At 39.8% G+C, this 26,481-nt stretch overlaps 1 protein-coding gene across 2 annotated transcripts in view; it reads left to right on the top strand.

The window, feature by feature from the left end:
* LOC126235982 (solute carrier family 23 member 2) overlaps positions 1-26,481 on the top strand; it is a 281,884-nt gene that overhangs the window by 145,190 nt on the left and 110,213 nt on the right. The window contains exon 1 of one of the 2 annotated variants that reach the window (XM_049944965.1): positions 20,012-20,180. The exons of the other annotated variant lie outside the window; for it this stretch is intronic. The gene's annotated coding sequence lies outside the window, so the exon portion shown is untranslated. Of the gene's footprint in view, positions 1-20,011; positions 20,181-26,481 lie in introns of those variants that run through there. 2 annotated transcript variants of the gene reach the window in all.

Below are 26,481 nucleotides of genomic sequence, written 5' to 3'. Positions count from 1 at the left end.
TGTGTGTCTGTCTGTTTGTGTAGGGGGGGGGGGGGGGGGGGAGCGGTAGAATAAATAACGAAGGAATCCGTGGTGTATAGCAAGTGCGCTATCCACAACTCGTTATCGGATAAGAACACTAACTATCCTCAGTGGGGATAGACACTAGTTACAGAACATACTTGCCCTGTATTACTGCTCTCCGTTGTGGCCGGCCGTGTTGGCCGTGCGGTTCTAGGCGCTCCAGTCCGGAGCCGCGCTACTGCTACGGTCGCAGGTTCGAATCCTGCCTCGGGCATGGGTGTGTGTGATGTCCTTAGGTTAGTTAAGTTTAAGTAGTTCTAAGTTCTAGGGGACTGATGAGCACAGCAGTTGAGTCCCATAGTGCTCAGAGCCATTTGAACAATCTCCGTTGTGGCACTTGCTTGACCTGCACATTGCAATCCCATTTAAAGTCAACAAAGTTAATACGTGGGCACTATGTTTACTGTTCGTAAATTACTTGATTGCTGCAGTCCTTACTTCTGAACTGGCAGAAATTGGAATACTTCAGGCTGTTAATGCTTTGTGTCTCATCACAGCCACTATTAGTAGTGGTAATAGTAGTAGTAACAACAATAATAATAATAATAATAATAGTAATAATAAGAAAGATAACAGTACAATAGTAACACTTATGTAGTTACTGCTACGTCGTGCCCTCAATTAACTGATTTATCTGTTACGAAGCGAGTAGTGAAGCAATTTCTGGACCATTGCAGGTACTATCTACAACCTGGAGAAGACATTTTCTTGAGATATTTAGCATTTGTTACGTATGTGACTCATTTTTATCATCAGCGATGTACGCGTCAAAGAACAACAGATGTGTCTAGTGGGTGGACTGCGTGAGGAACATGTAACCTCCATCACATTAATGCTACTAAATGAGAAAAAGTAATTATTGGTCCCTATGTAAGCAATCTTAGAAGTCTCGCAAAACTGGGATAGTAACGATCTCTTGATAAAAATTTAGTTTCGTTATTGAAACAGAATCGAATCGTTTGGTTTTTACCTCTCAGAAAATGTCATTGTACACCTAAGGTACATGTTGCTATTCCGTAGTCACGGTATGACAGCGTAGTATCCAGGCAGAGTTCGGAGCAGTGGAAAGAGTAGAGAACGGTAATTTGATGGTCATAGAGTCTAGTTTGGCTGGGAAAACCAATCTTTCTTTTTTACTTTCTTTTTAACATTGCAAATATATCGAAATATGAGTAAAATAACCCATTCGTGTAAAGCACATTATGCTATAACCCTTCCTGCAAAAACAGTCTACGTATGCTTGCAAGAGAGCATTGATTTTTGGAACAAGGATTCAAAAAACGATGGATGAGTACCCGGGAAAATATAGGAATGCCGCTATTACTTCATCAAATCTGGGTAATTCACGACAGCCTTATAGTCAAAATTTTTGACTAATGTGATGAATCCCTACGTGCAGAAGAACAAATTTCCTCTGCTAATGGTCTCATGGGGAGGATAAACAAATCCACAAGTATACGACGAAATATATCGAGATGTTGAAGGACTGCCATTGTGCAGTACTCAAGTGATTCTTCCAAAACCCATTCCGATGTTTACTTTTATGGTCATATTGACAGTTTGACCAAAAAGATTCAAAATTGCGTTTATTCCATCTCGAAGATGAAGAATCACATCCAGAGAAGATCGCATCAAACTACATTCTGTTGTACTTCACCAGCTATCATCGCCAATATTCGGAGTAATTTACTGCCAAATTGTGCGATGAGGGAGAACCTATTATGAATGTAAACCAAGTCTGGTTTTCTGTAGATACTTTAAAAACCAGATAGTTGTAAAAATGCGTTGTTTATAAAGTGTACAAATGGTTCAAATGACTCTGACCACTATGGGACTTAATTTCTGAGGTCATCAGTCCCCTAGAACTTCTTAAACCTAACTAACCTAAGGACACCACACACATCCATGCCCGAGGTAAGATTCGAACCTGCGACCGTAACGGTCGCGCGGTTCCAGACTGTAGCGCCTAGAACCGCTCGGCCACTCCGCCAGCTTAAGTGTGCAAGATGACGAGAAAATTACTGCTTCCCCTGTTTTTATTACGAAAATCACGCCTGGAACGTGTAAATCAACTGTAAAATCATAAAAGTAAATTTATATACAAAGTTCTTGTGAACGCCAAACAATCCCTTTCTGGTAATTTATTTGCAATGCCACATTTCAAATTGGTTCAAATGGCTCTGAGCACTATGGGACTTAACATCTAAGGTCATCAGTCCCCTAGAACTTAGAACAACTTAAACCTAACTAACCTAAGGACATCACACAACACCCAGTCATCACGAGGCAGAGAAAATCCCTGACCCCGCCGGGAATCGAACCCGGGAACCCGGGCGTGGGAAGCGCGAACGCTACCGCACGACCACGAGCTGCGGACAATGCCACATTTCCTTATGTCTTTCCTTTTCATAAATTTTATGAAAACATTTAATAAATCACATGTATTGAGTATTACTTCGGTTTCTCTGTAGTGTAAGTAACGTTAAAAAGAAAAAAAAGTTGTTTCCCCTGAGAAACTTGAACCAACGACCCTGGGAATACCGTTTTCTACTCTTACAGCTGCCTGGAAACTGCGGTAACATACATGACTCATGCCTCACCCGACCCCACGCCAAAAATGTTACTTTTTTCTAAACGTTCAGCCGTCTGGAGCTTCTGTCACTTTCATGCCTGGCCGAGTTCTACACGTACCACAAATTTGGATGAAATCAGTGATGACGTGCAGGCGTAGCACCCTATTAGTAAATGGAGTGCTGGACCCCAAGCGTTATTTGAATTGAAATCTCCATCCCTATTTATTAGTTTTTCCGACTTGATTTGTTTCTTTGTACATCTCCGTTATCAGAGAGTCTTTTTAGAGTTATAATTCTCTTGATTTATAACTATACAATTTTCAGGTAAAAGTGCAACTTATAATTAAGAGGAGGTAGGCTACAATAGATTTTTTGTTTATAACGGTATTTATTGCGATAGACTCCTGTTCGATGGCAGTGCGGCAAAGGCAGTAACCACAAACATTAAACATTTATTAACACGTACAGAACACAGAAGAAGATATTGTCGAGATTTGTCTCCACTCATAAAGAAGTTCTCTCACTGTCACTTTCATGGAAAAGTTGCAAGAAACAAAGAGAACAAGTCAACCACTGAGGCTGAACAGAAGCGCCTCTGGCGACTGGTGCGCAAACCTTTTGACAGCTGCGAAACGTGGACACAGTAATCAAAACGTTCAAATATGTTTGAATTCCTAAGGGACCAAACTGCTGAGGCCATCTGTCCCTAGACTTACACACTACTTAAACGAACTTATACTAAGAACAACACACACACACACCCATGCCTCAGGGAGGACTCGAACCTTCGGCGGGAGTGGCCGCACAGTCCGTAACATGGTGCATCAAACCGCGCGGCCATTCCGCGTGGCAACACAGTAGTCGACGATCTTGGCTGCTACATCAGCCCTCTAGGCAGAAGCGAAGTGTCGTCCAAAAATCTTCCAGGAAAGTCCGCTCGACGCCTGGAATCTGTTCTTCGTTCAGGTAACGAGTCAGCCCGAGGCTGAGATTGGTTTTGCGGTGCGAGTTTAGTGTCATGACACATCAGCGCAGCCTTTAAAGAATAGTGCCTGTGGTGTAGTCCAAAGAGTGAAGTGCCAAGACAAGGTTGGTAGCTCGCAACGGAATCACAAGTAAGTCGCTGCCAGAAGCAACAATGAATGAAAGATGAGCATTGTCTCTCTACCGAACCAGCTGTGCAACAATTGTATGAGACGGAACGCTGCAAAAATTTTTATTGTCTGCTCTACTCTGTAAGAAGAGGCTAGTATCATCTTCTATATCAACCTATACCTAGATATTCAGTAACTGTAATAAATGCTCATGACATTCCTATGGTCATGGATTGTAACAAAGTTAAGTATTTTATCTTGTTCAAGCTGTAATAAAGCGATCTGATATTTTATGTCTGCAGTACACCATCGGCTCCTTATAACAATACCTCCACTAACAGTTAATTAGTTCAAAATTTATCACGTCGCGCACACAAAGTATGATCTTTTTATTGCGCAACTAAAAGGTTTTTAATGTGACAGGTATTGCTACATCAATTGATTACAGTCATTGAAGAAAATTAACAATAATATCATTTATCTTGTATTTGTAATCCAACGACGATCTCGCTCTGGCTTTGGCTTGAAATTAAAAATGTTGTCTAGGTAGCATGACTATCGCTGTTGGTGCGAAAGGCACTCGGATGTTGATTACGTCGACTTGAATAACTCACGAAGACAATCTTTCATGATTAATTTGATGATTTATGTTTTTCATTGTAATGTGCTTCATACTTTTTTAAACAATGGTTACTTGAAAATAATTCTTGACACTCACTTTTCACAAAAATTCACATTTATTAAACTTTTTATACTTTCACATGTTCAAAACATTACTTTATCACACAATTTCGCAGCCGTTACTGCTCTTAATAAAACTCACAACATTTTTCATTGTCCACAACTCAGCTCATCTTTTCATTTCCAACACAAAGTCAAGACTGTTCATATTCAACACAAAAACTTGACTACCCTGTACGCTTCCGCGCCAAAAGCCAAAAGTCAGCATCATAGATAACAATAAGTACAAAGATATTCACACTAGATATTATATCGATTTCAACATCTCAAAATATCGACGTACATACATATAACAATGAAACCAAATTTGAATAGAGTGAAAAATATGAGACATTACGTAGAAAACTATTCATTAATCTACGGTATCGAAAAATAGGGTTGGCGGGTGGTAATGGTTTCGCAAATAAAGAACCATTACACCCTCCAGGAGTAAAACTAAGAACCCACTACAGTACTGACGAGTGTTATTTCGTACGGTACAACGTTCGATCATGCCGTTGCTCGCTGGGCGGTAACTGGTTGCCTTATGAGAGAGAGCATCGCAGAACTCAATGAGTTGAGTAAAATAAGCCAAACTCAGTTATCGGCTGCAGTGGACAGCTGAAGCATGAAACCCAATGTGGCACAAAAGGCAAACGCTAGCGTTCCCCCAATATGTTATAGACCGTTATAGCTTCTGACCAAGAGGTGAAACAATTAATTGCTGTCAGTAGACAGTGTTGACATTTGAACAGTCGAAGTGGACCTGCTACATCGATACGCACAGGCGTGAAGAGTGTTGTTATGTCTGGAAAATATCCAACTGGCACACACACAGCTTCACACTTCAACCAGGAACGTCGGCAGTTGTAACTGATGATCTGTAGTTCGTGGTCAGATTCTTGTGCCTTTGAAAACTGGAAAAATGGAAATGAGCATTTGGCGTCATTGGCCGGGGGCCCCCTGGTGGGGCAGGTCCGGCCGCCTTGGAGCAGAACTTAATACATACGACGCCACATTGGGCGACCTGCGCGCCGGATGGGGATGAAATGATGATGAAGACAACACAACACCCAGTCCCTAAGCGGAGAAAAATCGTCAACCCAGCCGGGAATCGAGCCCGGGCTCGTAGGACGGTAATCCGTCACGCTGACCACTCAGCTATTGGGGCGGACTGCAAACTGGACGAAAACTGTAACAGTTATCTGTGACACAAAGGAGAGGACCACATTGTAAAGACCAGAAATGTGACAATGTCAGCGCTTAACTGGGCAATGAGTTCCAGATGGTTGTATTACCATTGTGAGCTGTTGTTGTTGCTCTGTCTGAAGGCTTGACGCGTGGGATTAGCCGAGCGGTCTCAGGCGCTGTAGTCACGGACTGTGCGGCAGGTCCCGGAGGAGGTAATACTGAAATCTTCAGTCCACAATCTGCCGTGGCTCATAAGGATGGCTTTGAGAATCCTCTGCTACCATTCAATTAACCTGTTACACTGGGCGATAGGCTGTAGTGTTGTTAAGTTTGATTCCGCAGGGATTACACAGGGTACCAAAGAGTGCCTACTTGAACTAGCATCTTGATCGCTGGTTACCGTGTGTGGCGCGCCAAAATGTGCTAAATGGTTCAAACGGCTCTGAGCACTATGGAACTCAACTGCTGTGGTCATCAGTCCCCTAGAACTTAGAACTAATTAAACCTAACTAACCTAAGGACATCACACACATCCATGCCTGAGGCAGGATTCGAACCTGCGACCGTAGCAGCAGCGCGGCTCCGAACTGGAGCGCCTAGAACCGCATGACCACCGCGGCCGGCCCAAAATGTGCTATTCGTTCTACGAAGCTCTGTCTATCATTGGCAGTAAATCTTTGAATCTCTCTGACTTTGGTAGAGCGGCAACAAGATTGATGTTTACATGGCGGTGGCAGGCTTTTGGAATTTCAAATCGACTCAATTGTGGTTGTTCATTTCTTCCGACTTAACTGCGTTGGCACAGTATGAATGCCTGTGTCTAGGTGCGGCAGTCCCACTTTATGTTGGGCCTTACGAAGCGTTCTGTGATGAGACAGACTACGGTTTTGATATCTGGGTGGGACAGGCTGTGGATTTGGTTGAAAATCAGATGGTGCATTATTTCTAACACTAACAGCGGAATCCTGTAAAGTGAAAGATTGCAGAGGATTGGCATATCAGTCTCTGTGACAGTGTGTCACCTAGTTCATAGGCCAGTATTATGGTTGCACATTAACTCTGCAATACTAGTTTCGTTGTGCTGGTTGGTGGCTAGTTTCTCTTATTCGAGTGGACAACAATGAGGTTGTGAGCTCCATGCAGGTGTCGTATATCCTTAGGTGTCGGTAGCATCGGGAGCTGACATCCTTCGATGCCTGCCGTGTGGCATCGACTGTGGTCTGTAAACGCTGTAACTTGGCGCCCTGTGATATCTTCAAAGTACCTCACAACCTTGTAAATGGCAAGGAGTTCTCAGTCTAAGGTCGACCATTTGCCTTGAGGGGATTTAGGTTTCTGGGAGAGGAATTGGAGGGCTTGTACCTCCCGAGCCACTACTTGTTGCAGAACTGTGCCAGTCGCAGTGTTGTCTGCGGTAACTGTGAGCTGCTTTTCTGGCATTGGGTGGGTCAACGCGATTGTGTGTGCAAGACAGTCCTTAGCGAGGTCGAAAGCATCCTTCATCTTTGCAGTCCATTCAGTCTTCAATTTCCCTTGCTTGTTAGACCATGCTACTGCATTGCGAGTGGTGCTTGTAAAGCCATGGTTTGTGGCAAGTGCTGTTGGTAATGACTCAGATTTCCTAAGAAGTAATGGCACTTGTGATATTTCAGGGGAAGGAGAAGTTGTTTGACAGTGTGGCTCAGTCCAGGGTTGATCTGACCCCTGTGGCTAACTATATATCCGAGGAAGATAAATTCTGGTTTTTGTAACTGCGATTTGTCCTTATTGTTCACCACACTTCCATTATTTAGGGTAGTGAGAACTTGTGGCCTTTGGGCATAGAAGTTGTCTGATAGTGTCGGCTCAGTCTGGGGTAGGTCTGATCCCTCCCCAAGGAAGATAACTTCTGGTTTCCATAACTAAGATTTTTTCTTGTTTCCCACCATACTTCCGTCATTCACGGCAGTGAGAACTTGTTCAAGGTATCATTTATGATCATCAGGCATAGCTGAAAAAGTGAGTATGTCATGTAAATAGGTGCAGCAAAAAATGAAATGAAAAAGTATCCTGACAAGTCTGATTTGCGTTTCTCAACCTGTGTGGCTTAAAAAGATATTCAAAGAGACTGAATGGTGTGATAATTGCAGTTTTTGCAATATCGTCTTTGGGCATGGGGAACTGAAGGTAAACTTTTTTACAGTCACCCACACTGAATATAGTAGTGCTTGCTCGTGACTCTGAGAAATCTTGTATGTTGGGTACCCCTGTAGCTGCTGTACACTGTATGGGTGTTGAGAACTGTGTAGTCACCACAGGGTCTCAAAGTTCCAACTTATTTTTATACTGATTTGATCAGTGACGCCATCAGACCATTGGGTGGACGAACCACGCCTGCCTGTAGTAGTTTGTAAGCCATCGCCTTAGTGATGCGTGAGCTAGCTAGGCCTGTTGGTGTGGCTTGTGATGTACTGGCAGCCTGGTGGTTGTTAAGAAGTGATGCACTGTGCCATTATTTAGTGCACAAGTTTGTGCTTTTGTACAAGAGTGAGGAGAGAGGGCAGTGAGGCCTACATCCAAGGCACTGTGCATCAAGATAGAGAGTGCTGTACTAAATTTTGAGTTGCACTGTGTGCCCAGGGTCTTTGGCCATGCTGGTGTTGGGTGTGTGGGTGGAGGGACATGGTCGGTCGGCGAGGGTGAGGCCGTGTGCACTTCCTTACACTCATCAGAGCAGCAGGAGTGTGAGATGACCTTAAGATGCTCGTGCGCTAGTGTGAGTGCAGCGGATGAGCCCTTGATGCATTGTAGGAGATATCACTCTCAGTGTGGAGTGTGTTGGCAGCTGCACAACAATTTTAATAATGCTGATGTGCTAACAGCAGTTTTTCTGCTGTCATGACACACTCCCTATGTGTGTTAATGCGTGAAAAATTATTGTTCTGATGCCCAGATGGGCAGCGTATTGTGTCGTGTAGGAATGGGGTTGTCAGTGCAAATAGCCCTGGGATAAGCAGCCTGTAACATGGTGTAGCAACAAAGCATGTTGTATTTCCAGAGAGAGATGAAAGTGATGCAAGAGGTCAGTTCCCACTACCGATTCCCTTATGTCTGTGACATAAAATGTCCATGTGAGTTGATGATGACAGTTATAAGGTGCTTGTGGTAGATCTGTGCACCATTATCTTTGAATTACTAGCCATGAGAAATTGTAGCACTGATGTTTTGTCGAAAGTCGATATGCTCTACAGTGGTGCTGAGCTGACGGATTTGATTTAGGTTAGTGTTTTTTAACGTCCTGTCGACAACGAGGTCATTAGAGATGGAGCACAAGCTCGAGTTAGGGAAGGATGGGGAAGGAATTTGGCCGTGCCCTTTCAAAGGAACCATCCCGGCATTTGCCTGAAAAGATTTAGGGAAATCACGGAAAACCTAAATCGGGATGGCTGGAGACGGGATTGAACCGTCGTCCTCCCGAATGCGAGTCCAGTGTGCTAACCACTGCGCCACCTCGCTCGGTGACGGATTTGATGTCCAGCAAAAAGTGACTGTGCAGGTGCTGGGTGTGTGGGTGTGCAGTCAAGGGGGCATGTGCTTGAGTCACCCGTAATGACTGTCAGTGACTTGACATCTGTGCACAAGCTGATGCACCTATGAGAGCATATGTCTTAAGTTTGGTGACGTGCACACAGAACGACAGCTGCATTCACCATTGACAAACCGTGCATGGAACCAGCGGTTTGTGACCTTGAGACAATGACAGCAGTCAGTGTTGTGTTGTCCATTGTGGGAATGCTTCCTCACATAAAGCCTGCCAGTCAGTTCCTGGGTTTGACCGAGTGAGGTGACACAGTGTTAGCTTATTGGACTTGTTTTCGGGAGGATGACAGATCAAACTTGTGTCTGACCATCCAGATTTAGGCAAATGCTGGGGTAGTTCCTTTGAAAGGGCATGATCGATTTCCTTCTCCATCCTTAACACCATTCAAGCTTGTGCTCCATCTCTAATGACCTCGATGTCGATGGGAGCATTAAACCCTATCTTCCTTCCTTCTTCCTTGAATTTACAGGCTTGAGCTGGTGAAATCACTGCCGGCCATCCAAGGCTCTGCTTGGAGGAATCCAAAGCAGGAGGCAAGCAGCCGAGTGGTAGCATGCTGCGATGGTACTGTGTCCTTTCACTTTATATGGTGTCTGTGTTGTAGAATGTCAACATTCTGTTTCTCCAGCTGTTCAGTTTCATGTGTTATCTTTGCCAGTTGTAATTATGACTGAAATTTGGCGTTCCAGAGCTTCAAAAAGGCGGTATGTGGCATGAGATTAATGTCCAGTGTAGATCGGTGTCATAATCAAAACTGGGATGGTGTTCTGTCGTCAACATGTTCGTCATAGATAGCGTGTATCATTGTTGCCTGGGTGTCCAAGAAAGCTGTTTTAGCAGTGCAGATTTAGCTGTGTCACATCTGTTGTAGGTAGGCGGCACTGCAGTGTCATCACTGGTTATTTCGGCGTATTCTGCCAGATGTCAAATCTAGGTGTGAATCAGATGTTATCTAAAATGTTTAATGACTCAAATATACACTGCCTGGTGGTAAACTATGATGGTGGGTTGTTCAGTTTGGAATGGTGGCAGTTTAGGTTGGGAGCTGAGTCTGTGAGGTAGATACTGGCTGTGCTAAAGCACAGTTACAGTTGGCCAAGCTGGTATCGACAATGAGACAATGAGAGAATGTGCTGAAATGGCAGTGTGGTAAGGAATATGGTTCCCAGTACACTGCCATGTCTTACGGGCTGTGTAGGAATGTGTAAAATGTATGGATGCCAGGTCACATTACACACCATTGGTGTCGTGGTTGAGTCATATAGCATAGTCCAGTTTGAAATAAGTACCATTTGCTGACTGTGTGTGCAATATTGAGTTGGCAATAGTTTACTGTTCAAAGTTCAGCAACAAATTGTCTGTTGCCTGTCACTATCATGGTGTAGTAGAAGTTCTGTTGTTCAATAACATATCACTCGCACTCATGTACACCCATGTTTTATAACAGGTCAATGACCTGCACAATGATTGTACTGTTGGTACATTTCGCTTGGTTTAATTCCAGATGTAGTGTTCCTCAGAGCTCTGTTCACAATAAAGGATGGTCACATTGTTAAGGCACATTAAGACCATTCTTACGAAAACTTGCACAACACATTTTGCGGTTGACATGGGATCACCAGTACAGAATTATTCCCTACTAGGTGGTGGGGGAAGTGATTAACTGCACATTTATTTTATTATTTTATTCAAGAAGTGTGATACATAACATGTGCACAATGTATCACAACTAGGAACACACAGAAGCCTTCAGCTCATCCACAGATATTCCTCTCCTCACTCGCCAGCGATATGTGTCGCCGTGGATACTCCCACAAACTTTATAGGATGTAAAATATGAAACATATCTGCAATAATGTATAATCCGTTTGAAGACAGCCTGCACAAGTCAGTGCTTGCAACAGCGGCAGGGGCTCCCATACGATAGTTTGTAGCAGTGTGAAGGAGGAAGGGGGGGGGGGTTCTAGACCTGGGGGGTATGGAGTATATTTAATATTTTGGAAGACAAATGGTGACTTTTAAGTAGCCATACTTCCCCCATGAACCATGGACCTTGCCGTTGGTGGGGAGGCTTGCATGCCTCAGCGATACAGATGGCCGTACCGTAGGTGCAACCACAACGGAGGGTTATCTGTTGAGAGACCAGACAAACATGTGGTTCCTGAAGAGGGGCAGCAGCCTTTTCAGTAGTTGCAGGGGCAACAGTCTGGATGATTGACTGATCTGGCCTTGTAACATTAACCAAAACGGTCTTGCTGTGCTGGTACTGCGAACGGCTGAAAGCAAGGGGAAACTACAGCCGTAATGTTTCCCGAGGACATGCAGCTGTACTGTATGATTAAATGATGATGGCGCCCTCTTGGGTAAAATATTCCGGTGGTAAAATAGTTCCCCATTTGGATCTCCGGGCGGGGACTACTCAAGAGGACGTCGTTATCAGGAGAAAGAAAACTGGCATTCTACGGATCGGAGCGTGGAATGTCAGATCCCTTAATCGGGCAGGTAGGTTAGAAATTTTAAAAAGGGAAATGGATAGGTTAAAGTTAGATATAGTGGGAATTAGTGAAGTTCGGTGGCAGGAGGAACAAGACTTTTGGTCAGGTGATTACAGGGTTATAAATACAAAATCAAATAGGGGTAATGCAGGAGTAGGTTTAATAATGAATAAAAAAATAGGAGTGCGGGTTAGCTACTACAAACAGCATAGTGAACGCATTATTGTGGCCAAGATAGACACAAAGCCCATGCCTACTATAGTAGTACAAGTTTATATGCCAACTAGCTCTGCAGATGACGAAGAAATTGATGAAATGTATGACGAGATAAAAGAAATTATTCAGGTAGTGAAGGGAGACGAAAATTTAATAGTCATGGGTGACTGGAATTCGTCAGTAGGAAAAGGGAGAGAAGGAAACATAGTAGGTGAATATGGATTAGGGGGAAGAAATGAAAGAGGAAGCCGCCTTGTAGAATCTTGCACAGAGAATAACTTAATCATAGCTAACACTTGGTTCAAGAATCATAAAAGAAGGTTGTATACCTGGAAGAATCCTGGAGATACTAAAAGGTATCAGATAGATTATATAATGGTAAGACAGAGATTTAGGAACCAGGTTTTAAATTGTAAGACATTTCCAGGGGCAGATGTGGATTCTGACCACAATCTATTGGTTATGAACTGCAGATTGAAACTGAAGAAACTGCAAAAAGGTAGGAATTTAAGGAGATGGGACCTGGATAAACTGAAAGAACCAGAGGTTGCAGAGAGTTTCAGGGAGAGCATAAGGGAACAATTGACAAGAATGGGGGAAAGAAATACAGTAGAAGAAGAATGGGTAGCTCTGAGGGATGAAGTAGTGAAGGCAGCAGAGGATCAAGTAGGTAAAAAGATGAGGGCTAATAGAAATCCTTGGGTAACAGTAGAAATATTGAATTTAATTGATGAAAGGAGAAAATATAAAAATGCAGTAAATGAAGCAGGCAAAAAGGAATACAAACGTCTCAAAAATGAGATCAACAGGAAGTGCAAAATGGCTAAGCAGGGATGGCTAGATGACAAATGTAAGGATCTAGAGGCTTGTCTCACTAGGGGTAAGATAGATACTGCCTACAGGAAAATTAAAGAGACCTTTGGAGAGAAGAGAACCACTTGTATGAATATCAAGAGCTCAGATGGCCACCCAGTTCTAAGCAAAGAAGGGAAGGCAGAAATGTGGAAGGAGTATATATAGAGGGTTTATACAAGGGCGATGTACTTGAGGACAATATTATGGAAATGGAAGAGGATGTAGATGAAGATGAAATGGGAGATATGATACTGCGTGAAGAGTTTGACAGAGCACTGAAAGACCTGAGTTGAAACAAGGCCCCGGGAGTAGACAACATTCCATTAGAACTACTGATGGCCTTGGGAGAGCCAGTCCTGACAAAACTCTACCATCTGGTGAGCAAGATGTATGAGACAGGCGAAATACCCACAGACTTCAAGAAGAATATAATAATTCCAATCCCAAAGAAAGCAGGTGTTGACAGATTTGAAAATTACCAAACTATCAGTTTAATAAGCCACAGCTGCAAAATACTACCGTGAATTCTTTACCGACGAATGGAAAAACTGGTAGAAGCGGACCTTGGGGAAGATCAGTTTGGATTCCGTAGAAATGTTGGAACACGTGAGGCAATACTAACCTTACGACTTATGTTAGAAGAAAGATTAAGAAAAGGCAAACCTACATTTCTAGCATTTGTAGACTTAGAGAAAACTTTTGACAACGTTAACTGGAATACTCTCTTTCAAATTCTGAAGGTGGCAGGGGTAAAATACAGTCGAGGGGCATGAAAGGGAAGCAGTGGTTGAGAAAGGAGTGAGACAGGGTTGTAGCCTCTCCCCGATGTTATTCAATCTGTATATTGAGCAAGCAGTAAAGGAAACAAAAGAAAAATTCGGAGTAGGTATTAAAATCCATGGAAAAGAAATAAAAACTTTGAGGTTCGCCGATGACATTGTAATTCTGTCAGACACAGCAAAGGACTTGGAAGAGCAGTTGAACGGAATGGACAGTGTCTTGAAAGGAGGATATAAGATGAACATCAACAAAAGCAAAACGAGTATAATGGAATGTAGTCAAATTAAATCAGGTGATGCTGAGGGGATTAGATTAGGAAATGAGACACTTAAAGTAGTAAAGGAGTTTTGCTATTTAGGGAGTAAAATAACTGATGATGGTCGAAGTAGAGAGGATATAAAATGTAGACTGGCAATGGCAAGGAAATCGTTTCTGAAGAAGAGAAATTTGTTAACATCGAGTATAGATTTGAGTGTCTGGAAGTCGTTTCTGAAAGTATTTGTATGGAGTGTAGCCATGTATGGAAGTAAAACATGGACGATAACCAGTTTGGACAAGAAGAGAATAGTAGCTTTCGTAATGTGGTGCTACAGAAGAATGCTGAAGATAAGGTGGGTAGATCACGTAACTAATGAGGAGGTATTGAATAGGATTGGGGAGAAGAGAAGATTGTGGCCCAACTTGACTAGAAGAAGGGATCGGTTGGTAGGACATCTCCTGAGGCATCAAGGGATCACAAATTTAGCATTGGAGGGCAGCGTGGAGGGTAAAAATCGTAGAGGGAGACCAAGAGATGAGTACACTAAGCAGATTCAGAAGGATGTAGGTTGCAGTAGGTACTGGGAGATGAAGAAGCTTGCACAGGATAGAGTAGCATGGAGAGCTGCATCAAACCAGTCTCAGGACTGAAGACCACAACAACAACAACAAGTAGCCATAAAAAGTTCAAGTTTTGACCCTGGTAAAAACCTGTGTAATGTTGTTCTTGTTGTGGTCTTCAGTCCTGAGACTGGTTTGATGCAGCTCTCCATGCTAATCTATCCTGTGCAAGCTCCTTCATCTCCCAGTACCTACTGCAATCTACATCCTTCTGAATCTGATTAGTGTATTCATCTCTTGGTCTCCCTCTATGATTTTTACCCTCCACGCTGCCCTCCAATGCTAAATTTGTGATCCCTTGATGCCTCAGGACATGTCCTACCAACCGATCCCTACTTCTAGCCAAGTTGTGCCACAAACTTCTCTTCTCCCGAATCCTATTCAATACCTCCTCATCAGTTACATGATCTACCCACCTAATCTTCAACATTCTTCTGTAGCACCACATTTCGAAAGCTTCTATTCTCTCCTTGTCCAAACTAGTTATTGTCCATGTTTCACTTCCATACATGGCTACACTCCATACAAATACTTTCAGAAACGACTTCCTGACACTTAAATCTATACTCGATGTTAACAAATTTCTCTTCTTCAGAAACGCTTTCCTTGCCATTGCCAGTCTACATTTTATATCCTCTCTATTTCGACCATCATCAGTTATTTTGCTCCCCAAATAGCAAAACTCATTTACTACTTTAAGTGTCTCATTTCCTAATCTAATCCCCTCAGCATCACCTGATTTAATTTGACTACATTCCATTATCCTCGTTTTGCTTTTGTTGATGTTCATCTTATATCCTCCTTTCAAGACACTGTCCATTCCATTCAACTGCTCTTCCAAGTCCTGTCTCTGACAGAATTACAATGTCATCGGCGAACCTCAAAGTTTTTATTACCTGTGTAATAACTAATTTGAAATCATGTTCTTGAGAGAAAATCGCCTGACTACACAGTATTTTTTTCTTTCCCATAGAGACTGGAGGGAGGTGGGGGACTGCAAGCCCCTCTTGCCCCCAGGTATGAGCGCCCTTGAAAGGCATACTAGCGTACTATAATGTCACTTCCGCTTCCTGGTGATTCGATCTGTGGTAAAAACCTAGAACAGGAGTAACCTTCCTCTTTCTACTTAGTGAAAATTACAGAATAAGAGTGCCTTGGTCACTTGATCATTGTAAATATGATGTCAGCAGGTAGTGATCCAGCAATTTTATTTTAGTTTTATAGTGGAGAGACTTAGTCATGAACACTGAATTTTCCCAGGCTATGTGACTGGAACTAATAACAGTCAACTGTGAATGACAGTTTCAGTGTATTAAATTACATTGATTACATTGTTCGAATAATGGTTCAAAAATCAAGGTGCACAGCTTCTGTTAGTCCTCAAGCTGTAATATTTGTGAATTCTCTGCATTCAGTGTATGCTTACTTCGTGATTTCTTGTTACATTAACAAGAGATATATATCACTGAATCTGTCTCATTGAGATCTGCTATTCTGATGGCAAGAAGTTGCACAGTTCCATAAGAAAATAAAGTTGATGCCTGTATCTAGGTTATTAATGAAGTTGCGAGAATACTTTGCTGTTTGTTTCATGAGCCATTGATCACTAGTCGTTGAAGTGAAATTTTGTTAAAAATTACTTTAATGAGACAGAAGTAGGTGGTGAAAAAGTTAGGCATCTCATCCTGAATATACTAAACAGAGGCAGTTTATCCATGTACATAGGGACTTCAGAAAGTAAGTTACACACATAATCCACATCACCTAAGCCATTGCACAACAAGAGTGGCGTATTTGTCGGAAGGGATCCAGCTTTCCTGCAGACACAGCTCAGCTGCATCAGTATTTTGATGATTACAGTGCTGAATATTATCAAGATGATTACAATATTTGAGCATTTATAACTTTATTCTGACGTCGGATTTGAAACCAAATCTCCTACTTTCCGAGAGATTGTGTCAATTAGACCACCTGAGCACTGTATCAGATAGATTCAAATTTCACATGTGGTTGGTTCAAATTTTTCAAGGATATATGTTCAGCACTGACGACCTTCTATCTTCAAGTCAAATAATACAGTATTTACAAAATATTCTAAATGGGATGGAGATGATAATCAAACAATGATGTTGTTTATGTGTGGAGCTGTTTTATTAAATAACTCAATGAAACTGACAAGGAGAAGTCCCCAGGGGTGGGATGAACTTTGTTAAACCATCTATACTGTGGTATAGGTTATGGTCCAAGGTATAACACCATTCAGGGTGTGATGCCTTGGAAATACTTAGGGTCCAGCAGGGTGAGTGGTTACAGAGTGTCATGCCTTTAACCCTAACCTACACCATGATATAGGTGATTTAACCCTTGCAGACCTGAATTTTGTCTGGAGGAAGGAAAATTTTTCTTTGAGTGGTAATGCTCATATACAACTTTTTTATGAACTTAGATACAAGATTTATACAAGTAATTTGTAAAAATCTGACTCGTTCGATATCCAGATATATATTCTCATATTGATCTACAGGATTTGAAATAAATAAATAAAATAAATAAATAAAACAAAAATATGGAACCCATTTCCAAACATACTTTGTACACTTGACTTCATTTTAGTGACTAAAATAACTCATTATAAAATATTATTGTATTCAGTTATACAGAGGAATGTATTGTACAAACCACATGCATGTATTCTGGTGGTCACGATTTCCTCCACACCGCTACATTGACTTGCAGATGTTTTCAAAGTGATGCCCAACAGTTCGCAACCCTTGTGCATGATGGAAAGATTGATTATTCAAAAATGTGTACCTCAGGTTTCCTTTAGGAAATGTACATAATTGTAGCCAGAGGGTCTGAAAGCATTAAAAAATTCGTTTCCACCCCTGGGGACCTCCTCTAGTGACTAAACTCGACTGCACTTAGAAAGCAATCATTCATAAGTAGCATAGTAGTGAAGAAAATATTTTGAGTGTCCTTTGGAGTCACAATATAGATAATTTCATACTTTTGGTAGAATTCATTTCCCTTTGTGTCAAAGTGTTGTGTTCTGTTACTTCATCTGTGTCACAATGCTTCACAAGGAGTTAGCTGTGTGGACCACAGCAGATATACATACCACAGTATTTGTAGTAGGTGAATTTTCCAAAGCAACAGAAATAATCTTTTGCTTAAGGGGCTCCGGAACGCCCTATACTTGCAATGTTAAAATAACGCTTATAAATTACATCTTTCCTCACAAAGTATTTGAGGTAGGAAGTTGAACTTTTTACAGATTATTTATTGGAATATGGGCTACAACTTAACACAGGGATTTTACAAAATTTTAGTTCAGTTATTAAAGATGATTTTTTTTCAATTGTAATGAAAATTCACAACTTTTTTTGCAATTTTTTATTTATATATTCAAAAATATACAGTTTTTTGGAAAAAGGCTGTGTTAAATTATGCAGAAGGTACTGTGTAACATTTACTGAAAGTTTGAAACAAATATGTTTGGAAGATCCTTAGAAAACATGTAATTAGTATGAGAAAATAAAAGTTTTGGGAATCGAGCGACAAAGATTGGATTAACTTTTTAGTGCATTCCAGGTCCATAGGATGGATTATCTTCATCCTCTGCAAACTCCTCCTCCAGCTTCCTCTTGTTCCTCCTCCTGTTTACTCTTGCTTGTATTTCTAGACTCTTTACAGCCCTGTCTGCAGCCCGAAGGCGTTCCTTGTCTAAAGCAAGCATCGCTCGTACCATGTTAGAACCTATCTTCATTCCCATATTTCTAAATACCTTGCACCTTACAATGTTGCCATCATTGAAAGTCGCAACAGCATCATACACACCAAAGTGAAGTGTTTCTATTCCAACAAATACAGTCTTGGGGATTCTCGACCATATAACACTATTTACACTTTCATTGGGGTTTTGAGTTTTTCTGTGAATACACTTTTTCAACAGTTCAGGTGCTGCTAAGTCTCTGAAAATAGGTTTTACCACCTCCATTATTGCATGAGGCAGACTATGCTTATGAGTGTACACTTCACCAGTTAGCAATCCTTTGTTATATTTACACCAACTGTCTTCTTCTTTGGGACACAAGCTATGTTGGGGATTTTCATCGGTTGAAGAAGTATGAAAAAAAAAGAGCCCAAACAGCCTTCTTCATTTCGTCGACACTTTGTGTATTTTGCCTAATAGCCATTCCATAATAGTTCTGTATTTTGTCAATTACACTGTCAGTTAACCTTCCCTTCCCATCCAACCCTTTACCATCACTGAGTTTTTGTTTTTTGTACGAAGCTTTGTAACGGAACATATTAAAGGCTTTACTTTAATGAAGTATGCGATCCCTTCCAAATTCAACCAGTTTAATGAGTATTTATGATTATAGAAAAGTTATTGTGTATGTTAACAATGATTGCACAACATGTCTCCATAAACAGTCAACCCATTAAATTATACTGAATAACTGACCCACACAAAAGTTAATATCACTTGATCATTGATACAGCAAATGCCATCATGAAAAACACTAAGTTTATCTTAAATAATTAATATGAAGTACGAAAAATAGTGGCCAACTTAGGTATTTTGGATCTCCTTAAATAAAAATCACCCAGTGAAACCTATTTGTTCACTAGGAGCGTTTTCACTCAGTATTCACGTAATCAATCCTATTTTAGACGAAAACCAATGTAATTCTTCATAATTCACGTTACTTACTTATTTATGCAAATTAGAGAAGTCAATTGACAAACTTCTAAAAAAACGACCTTTTTGTAACAAAGAATTATTCTGTCAAGTCAACAAATCTGTCTGTCATTTTAATAACATGTTAAATTATGTCACTCGATGGAAATTAATAACTTTTCTGCACAAATTATAACAACAGATGTACATGTGACTTATAAACTATATCTCTTTTTAGTAGTTCTTTGACAATGTTATAAATACAAGCAGCGAGAAGGGTCGAAAAATCAGTCGGAGGCAGTCAGGGGGGCAGTCGGAATGTCACTTTGGTGAAGTGTGTTTCCGTGTTATTGTTTGGCAAAACAATGCAAAGAACATGTAAAGGAAGTACTACTTTGTGTTGTGTTATGGTCTTTGGTGGACAGTGGAATTAATATGGCCACTAAAGTAATAAATATTTGATGTTTACATATGTGTTGGTTTCGCTCATTCTTTATCATCAAAAGCACATGAAAAACACGGGACCTCATGTGTTTACCCTAGACAACCAGATTTAGAGCCAGCATCAGCATCGAGACACAGCAGCGATCCAGCAAGCAGCAGCGATTACTACAATACAATGCATGTTAATGGCGCCAACCTAACATCAAGTGCTAACAAGCTCCGTAAATTGGAGTGAAATAGTGCGATTACAGCAATTAGCAAGATATCAACGACTTAGGCGGACCATTTACAAAAGTGGGGGCTCGTCCGGGATCTTTAAGTGCATCGATGATAATAGTGCAGCAATAAATTTCGTAAGTGCTTAGCACTCCAAAAAAGTTTATTTGTGCAGTGTGGCAACAGTAAAAATATGTCAAAAATAAATAAATAAATAAAGTGTGTTTGTGCGACTACGAAGAACTATCATCACACCGCTCGGGAGATTAACGTCTGGATTATGTCAATGGAGTTCATCAATCAAGACTTCAGCTTCGATAAAACCGAATATAAGTGAAGAAAGCCAACAAGAACACCGATCACGACATCATAGCATAACCATAAAGCAAGGTATTTTGTTGTTGTTGTCATTTACAAAATTAATAGTGAACATGTCTCTACCTGAGAGTGATGAGATCGTAGGAAATGTAAAAATTGAACCAGGGGATGGTGAACAATTAAACTTAACAGAGTGGCTAGCACAGTTTGCAACTCAAATAAACTCGCAACTTAAACAATCAAGTGAACAAGTACGTTTGGAACTTAAACAATCAAGTGAACAAGTACGTTTTGATTTTAAACAATCAAGTAAAGAACACACAGATAGACTGGATAAGTTAAGTTTGGATTTTGATCTATTAAGTACTCATCTCAATAAGAAGTGTGAGGAAATTAAAACTACCCTCAGTAGGGACACTAGAGAACAGTTGATACACTTCAGAAAAGAATTTCAAGTTAAAGTTGAAAGTTTAAATGAAAACATACAAGCTAACACAGACAGCATTGCTGTCATCTACAACAGAGTAGATGCTGAAGCTAAAAGATTAGATCAAAGAATAGACAAAACATCAGAAGACCTTAAACAAGAATACAACCTGTACACCACTAATGTAGATACAAAAGTAGAAAATATGCACACTAAATATTCACAATTGGAAGATGCATTGATGTCCAAACAAACGATTTACAATCAAAATACAATGTATGGGCACATCCAAGTGAAATGCTTTCCTGGTGAAAATCTGCACCCTATTGACTTTATTCACCAATGTAAGGATATGTTTGTTGTAGGAATGTCAGATAACCTAAAAATTAAGTTAGTAAAACGGGTTCTAGAAGGGGAGGCCCTATCCTGGGCAAATGAGAATAATGATTCTTGGAATACTTTTGAAGAGTTTGAAGCTAAATTTATTTGCAAATTTTGGTCACAATCCATACAAGCCAGATTAAAGTCAGAATTTCTAAATGGACCAGTGTATAGAGGGAAAGTAGGGGGAATGCAAAAATTTTGCAGAGATCAACTGAAAAAACTTGCTCATTTAAATAACTCTTTTGATATTATGACACAAATTGATGTTTTAAAAAGAAGATTACCAGAGAGACTGCAGTGGGAATTGGTCCATGGACCAGACGATTCAATGGAAGAGTTCCTGAAATTTGTAGATAGATTAGATAGGGCCTTGGAAAGAGAAAGTAACCAAAGTTTTGGCTCTGGCAACAACCAGTATGGGGGGTGGAACAGGAATGTAAATAGAGATTATTATGGGAGGAGAGACTTTGAAAATTCTGGAAATAATGCTCCAAATAGGGGAGATAGGAGATATGAAAATGATTTCAGAAACAATACACAGGAGGGAGGATGGTGGAGAGATAACAGGAATGATAGAAATAGGTATTGGGGAAGAGAACAAGAGAGAAGGGGGTTTCTTGAAACTAGTGAACAAAATGGTAACTACAAGCAGACAGACCGAGGGAACCAGCCGGGAAACGGTGGACAGTCCCACTAGATGTCCGTAGTTTTGGGGCTAGACAATATTATGACAGGACAACACATAACCGAAACTGGAAAAGGAGAGGATACAATGTAAAGAGTAAATACCATAAAAATACTGATGTTGTTAGAATGAATAAATTAGAATTTAATAAAAGGTTTTGGGATACTATGAGTAAAAGTGATACAGTTAATAAAAACTGTGTTCAAGCACAGGTAGTTAGTGAAAGTGCAGAAGTTGAAGGTATTGCAGAGTTCCATAGTTGGGCTGAAAAGGATACTGGTGTTAATAACAAGTCAGACACACCACAAATAGAATCTATTTTGGGGGGTTTATTTGATAAGAAGGGGGATGACGAAGTGTTTAATGGAGCCAAAGACTCAATTGCTGAGATTCAGATACATAGGGGGGAAACTGAAGATGAGGTTGTTGTGGAGGAGGAGGAAGAAGTAATAGAGGGACATTTAAATAATGATCCTAAATCAAGTGATGTTATTGATGAGAGTGTAGAGGAAGAAATAAAAGTATTTGTAGAATTGAAAAGTGATGATGAGATAAAGGTAAGTGATGTGACAAACATGGATAATAATGAGGTTAATTTAAGTGAAATGCAGACTAGGGAATGTGTATCTGAGGACAAGCTATTGCCTATTGGGAACTATGAAACGCTAATCTATGAGAATGGTAATACTAATAATATTAAAGAAAATATAAACGGATGGAATGTAAATGTGTGTTTTCAAGAAAAAGGGGAAAAGTTTTTAGAAGTTTTGTGGAACAACTATGGAAACTGTATAAACAAAGATGCCTTTTGGAAAGAATTAGCAAAGGTAAGTGCAACCTTGTATCCTACATGGTGGACAAGAATCCATAGTGGACTTTATAAAAAATGGGGTGAAAACAATAATTTGTTGAGTGGCAACACAGTGTTAAGAGGAACAGATAAAAACAAAGGTTTATATTTAAATGTCAATGCTTTGCAAACAGAGAGGGATGTGGCTAAGCGTAGGAAAAAGACATTAGACTTAGGAACTAAAGAAATTGAAAATGATCTATTGTTTGAGAATACTGAAATAGACAAAGATGTTGAGCTAGGTTGTCCATTTGAAAAAAAAAAAAAAAAGCCCACATCCTAATGCGTATAGACTAATCTTTCCCAGATCAAGAAGGTTATTTGGATTAAGAAACATCACTGAATTGAAACCATATAAACATGATTAAGCACATTTCCCTGTTTGAATACAGTTACTTACCCATTTTCCGTAAAGCATGTTATCAGCGAAAGATTTTCACTGGGTGTGTCAAATAGCAACTACCACTACAGACCCTGGAAAAGTTCCAGATGTCTGAGACAATGTTTTTATATTTTTATTGTCACTATTGAATATTAAATTTTGAGACATCTTCTTTACTTGCAACGGGCAAGAAGGTGACAAACATTTATTACTTTCTTTTTGTATTGTTGAATATGGGACATACTTGCACCATATATAAAAGACAATGTAAAAATTGTTGTGCAAGACCCATCATTTTGTTACTATTCTTTTCTTAGGCATAAGATTTGTGTACAATTTTCTACAGCCAATCAGATGTTTACCAAGTTTGATGTTTGTGTTATGTTGTGACCAAATTAAGTGTGCAATTTTGGTATTAATATGTTCTTGTACTATCTTGACTATGTGTCTCAATGGGAGACAAGTTTTTTAAATATTTCCTTTTTTTAAATGCATGTTATATTCATACATGTGACTTCTCTAGTGTTTGTGTTTATATATATATATATCATGTCCATACTTATAATTATGTTCTTTGTTTTCATTTCCTTTATGTGGCTCAAAACGAGCAGACAGTTGCATTGTTTTTCCTATGGACATCTGACCTGTCCATCTATGTAATATATTTATGTTCCTTCTATTATCTTGATTATTCTGTGACTCAATGAGAGCTGACTTTGAAATAATTTACATATATTTTTTTTTATATCTTAAGATCGCATGTGATATATTTGTGTCTGTTTTTGATCATTTTCCATGTGGCTCACTGGGAGCAAAGATTAACATATATATTTTTTACTTTCATATATTACTAAATATTTTTATGATGCTGTCATACTGAGAGCCATACACAAAGTGCATTTGAAACAACACAACTAAAATATTTGCAGGAAAAAGTCATTTTGAAACGGTGTAACGGTCGTTGTATACATACACATTATGCATAGTAATTGACACATTTGTCCTAGTCGGCTAATATCATTAACATTCTGTAAATGATATTACCCGAGGGGGGTATTGTAACGGAACATATTAAAGGCTTTACTTTAATGAAGTATGCGATCCCTTCCAAATTCAACCAGTTTAATGAGTATTTATGATTATAGAAAAGTTATTGTGTATGTTAACAATGATTGCACAACATGTCTCCATAAACAGTCAACCCATTAAATTATACTGAATAACTGACCCACACAAAAGTTAATATCACTTGATCATTGATACAGCAAATGCCATCATGAAAAACACTAAGTTTATCTTAAATAATTAATATGAAGTACGAAAAATAGTGGCCAACTTAGGTATTTTGGATCTCCTTAAATAAAAATCACCCAGTGAAACCTATTTGTTCACTAGGAGCGTTTTCACTCAGTATTCACGTAATCAATCCTATTTTAGACGAAAACCAATGTAATTCTTCATAATTCACGTTACTTACTTATTTATGCAAATTAGAGAAGTCAATTGACAAACTTCTAAAAAAACGACCTTTTTGTAACAAAGAATTATTCTGTCAAGTCAACAAATCTGTCTGTCATTTTAATAACATGTTAAATTATGTCACTCGATGGAAATTAATAACTTTTCTGCACAAATTATAACAACAGATGTACATGTGACTTATAAACTATATCTCTTTTTAGTAGTTCTTTGACAATGTTATAAATACAAGCAGCGAGAAGGGTCGAAAAATCAGTCGGAGGCAGTCAGGGGGGCAGTCGGAATGTCACTTTGGTGAAGTGTGTTTCCGTGTTATTGTTTGGCAAAACAATGCAAAGAACATGTAAAGGAAGTACTACTTTGTGTTGTGTTATGGTCTTTGGTGGACAGTGGAATTAATATGGCCACTAAAGTAATAAATATTTGATGTTTACATATGTGTTGGTTTCGCTCGTTCTTTATCATCAAAAGCACATGAAAAACACGGGGCCTCATGTGTTTACCCTAGACAACCAGATTTAGAGCCAGCATCAGCATCGAGACACAGCAGCGATCCAGCAAGCAGCAGCGATTACTACAATACAATGCATGTTAATGGCGCCAACCTAACATCAAGTGCTAACAAGCTCCGTAAATTGGAGTGAAATAGTGCGATTACAGCAATTAGCAAGATATCAACGACTTAGGCGGACCATTTACAGCTTTCAGTCGCCGAAGTCTTGTTCCCATTCGCTTCTGTACATGTCCAATACACTCAAATTTCTGCACTACAACATCATCACCATAGGGCTTCAGTCCTTGAACATGTTTGAAACTTTTAGAATCACCGTCACCAAGGTAATTAACATATCGCACTTTATCACACGCCTCAGAACGCTGGAATATACTGGCAACACCAGCCACTTCCATTCCTCCACTACTGCCACTATAGTTAGCTTTGCAATTATTTTCATGTGTACCTTTATATTTTCGTGGACATCTACAATACTTTGATATTAATGCTACATCTAAAACTTTCCCTGTATACATACTGGTGGCAGATACTACACCATGAAGAGATGTGTGTCCCCGTTTATGTCAGGTACCATCGAACGCGGCAGTCAAATCTCTGTTACCATTATTTTCCATTACTGCCTCTTCCACAGCGTTCTTCATAGATTCTATACAGACATCTTCTACTTTAGACCCTATTAATTTATTATAGGTCGTAAACTTGGTTGGGGGATTTGGAAGATTCATGATGCCACAGAAAATTGCACCTGCAGTAGCACCCTTACCAACTGAACGCAAGGAATAAACAAATCTAATGTTGTGTTCGTAGATTTTGCTACCATTTTCTTCAGTTGCAGTTACTGCAACACTGTTCCAAAAGGTGGTCATGTATGAACACTTATCACATTTCAGTTGTATTTCACTAGCAAGTCCTACGTGCTTTATTATGGAGAGTTCCAGACCAACTTCACTACAATGAATACATCTTACACAGTTTTAAAAAATTCCTTTGAGAACCGACATATCAAATATTTCATTCACATCCGATTCGCCCATAAAACATTCATAGTTTTCACTCATTGAACCAAGCTTCTTCTGTGAAGTATTTTCTTTCCCACTTTGACTGCTATGGGCAGGTGTACTTGAGAGGTTAGGTTCACTCACTTGGTTATCGTCTTTATTGTTTACAGTAATAACACATACCGTTGGCTTTTCGACATGTCTCCTTTTCTTAAAAGCCTTCAGAGGATTTCTAATAACTTTACTTTTACTCATTATTATACTTCAACAAAACAGAGACTCAAGAAACAGAATTAATTACGAATATTTTCGAGATAACGACAGAGTAAATAAACATGAAACAATCGACAATCACACCAGCGATATATATATTGAACCATCACAGGTTAGCCACAACACATACTTTATCTCACATCACTAAAAGGTACCTGATGAACACGGACGTTAATAATAACACCATTTGACAGCAGTTTAACAGCGCCACAGTGGGTCACGCCCATGTAGAACACATTTCAAAAAAAAATTTAAAAATAGTTGTAGTCTTCGGAATTGAATAAATTATATATCTATTAAAAGGTAATAGTCTGCAGGTTCAGAAAACGCAAAAAAGTAAAAATTGAACTTTTCATGATTTTGAGCCTTTCCAGAGCCCCT

Source organism: Schistocerca nitens, chromosome 2, assembly GCF_023898315.1.
Source record: "Schistocerca nitens isolate TAMUIC-IGC-003100 chromosome 2, iqSchNite1.1, whole genome shotgun sequence".
Taxonomy (NCBI): Eukaryota; Metazoa; Arthropoda; class Insecta; order Orthoptera; family Acrididae; genus Schistocerca; species Schistocerca nitens.
Note: the sequence above shows the minus strand (reverse complement) of the source record. Positions and strands in the feature narration are given on the sequence as shown.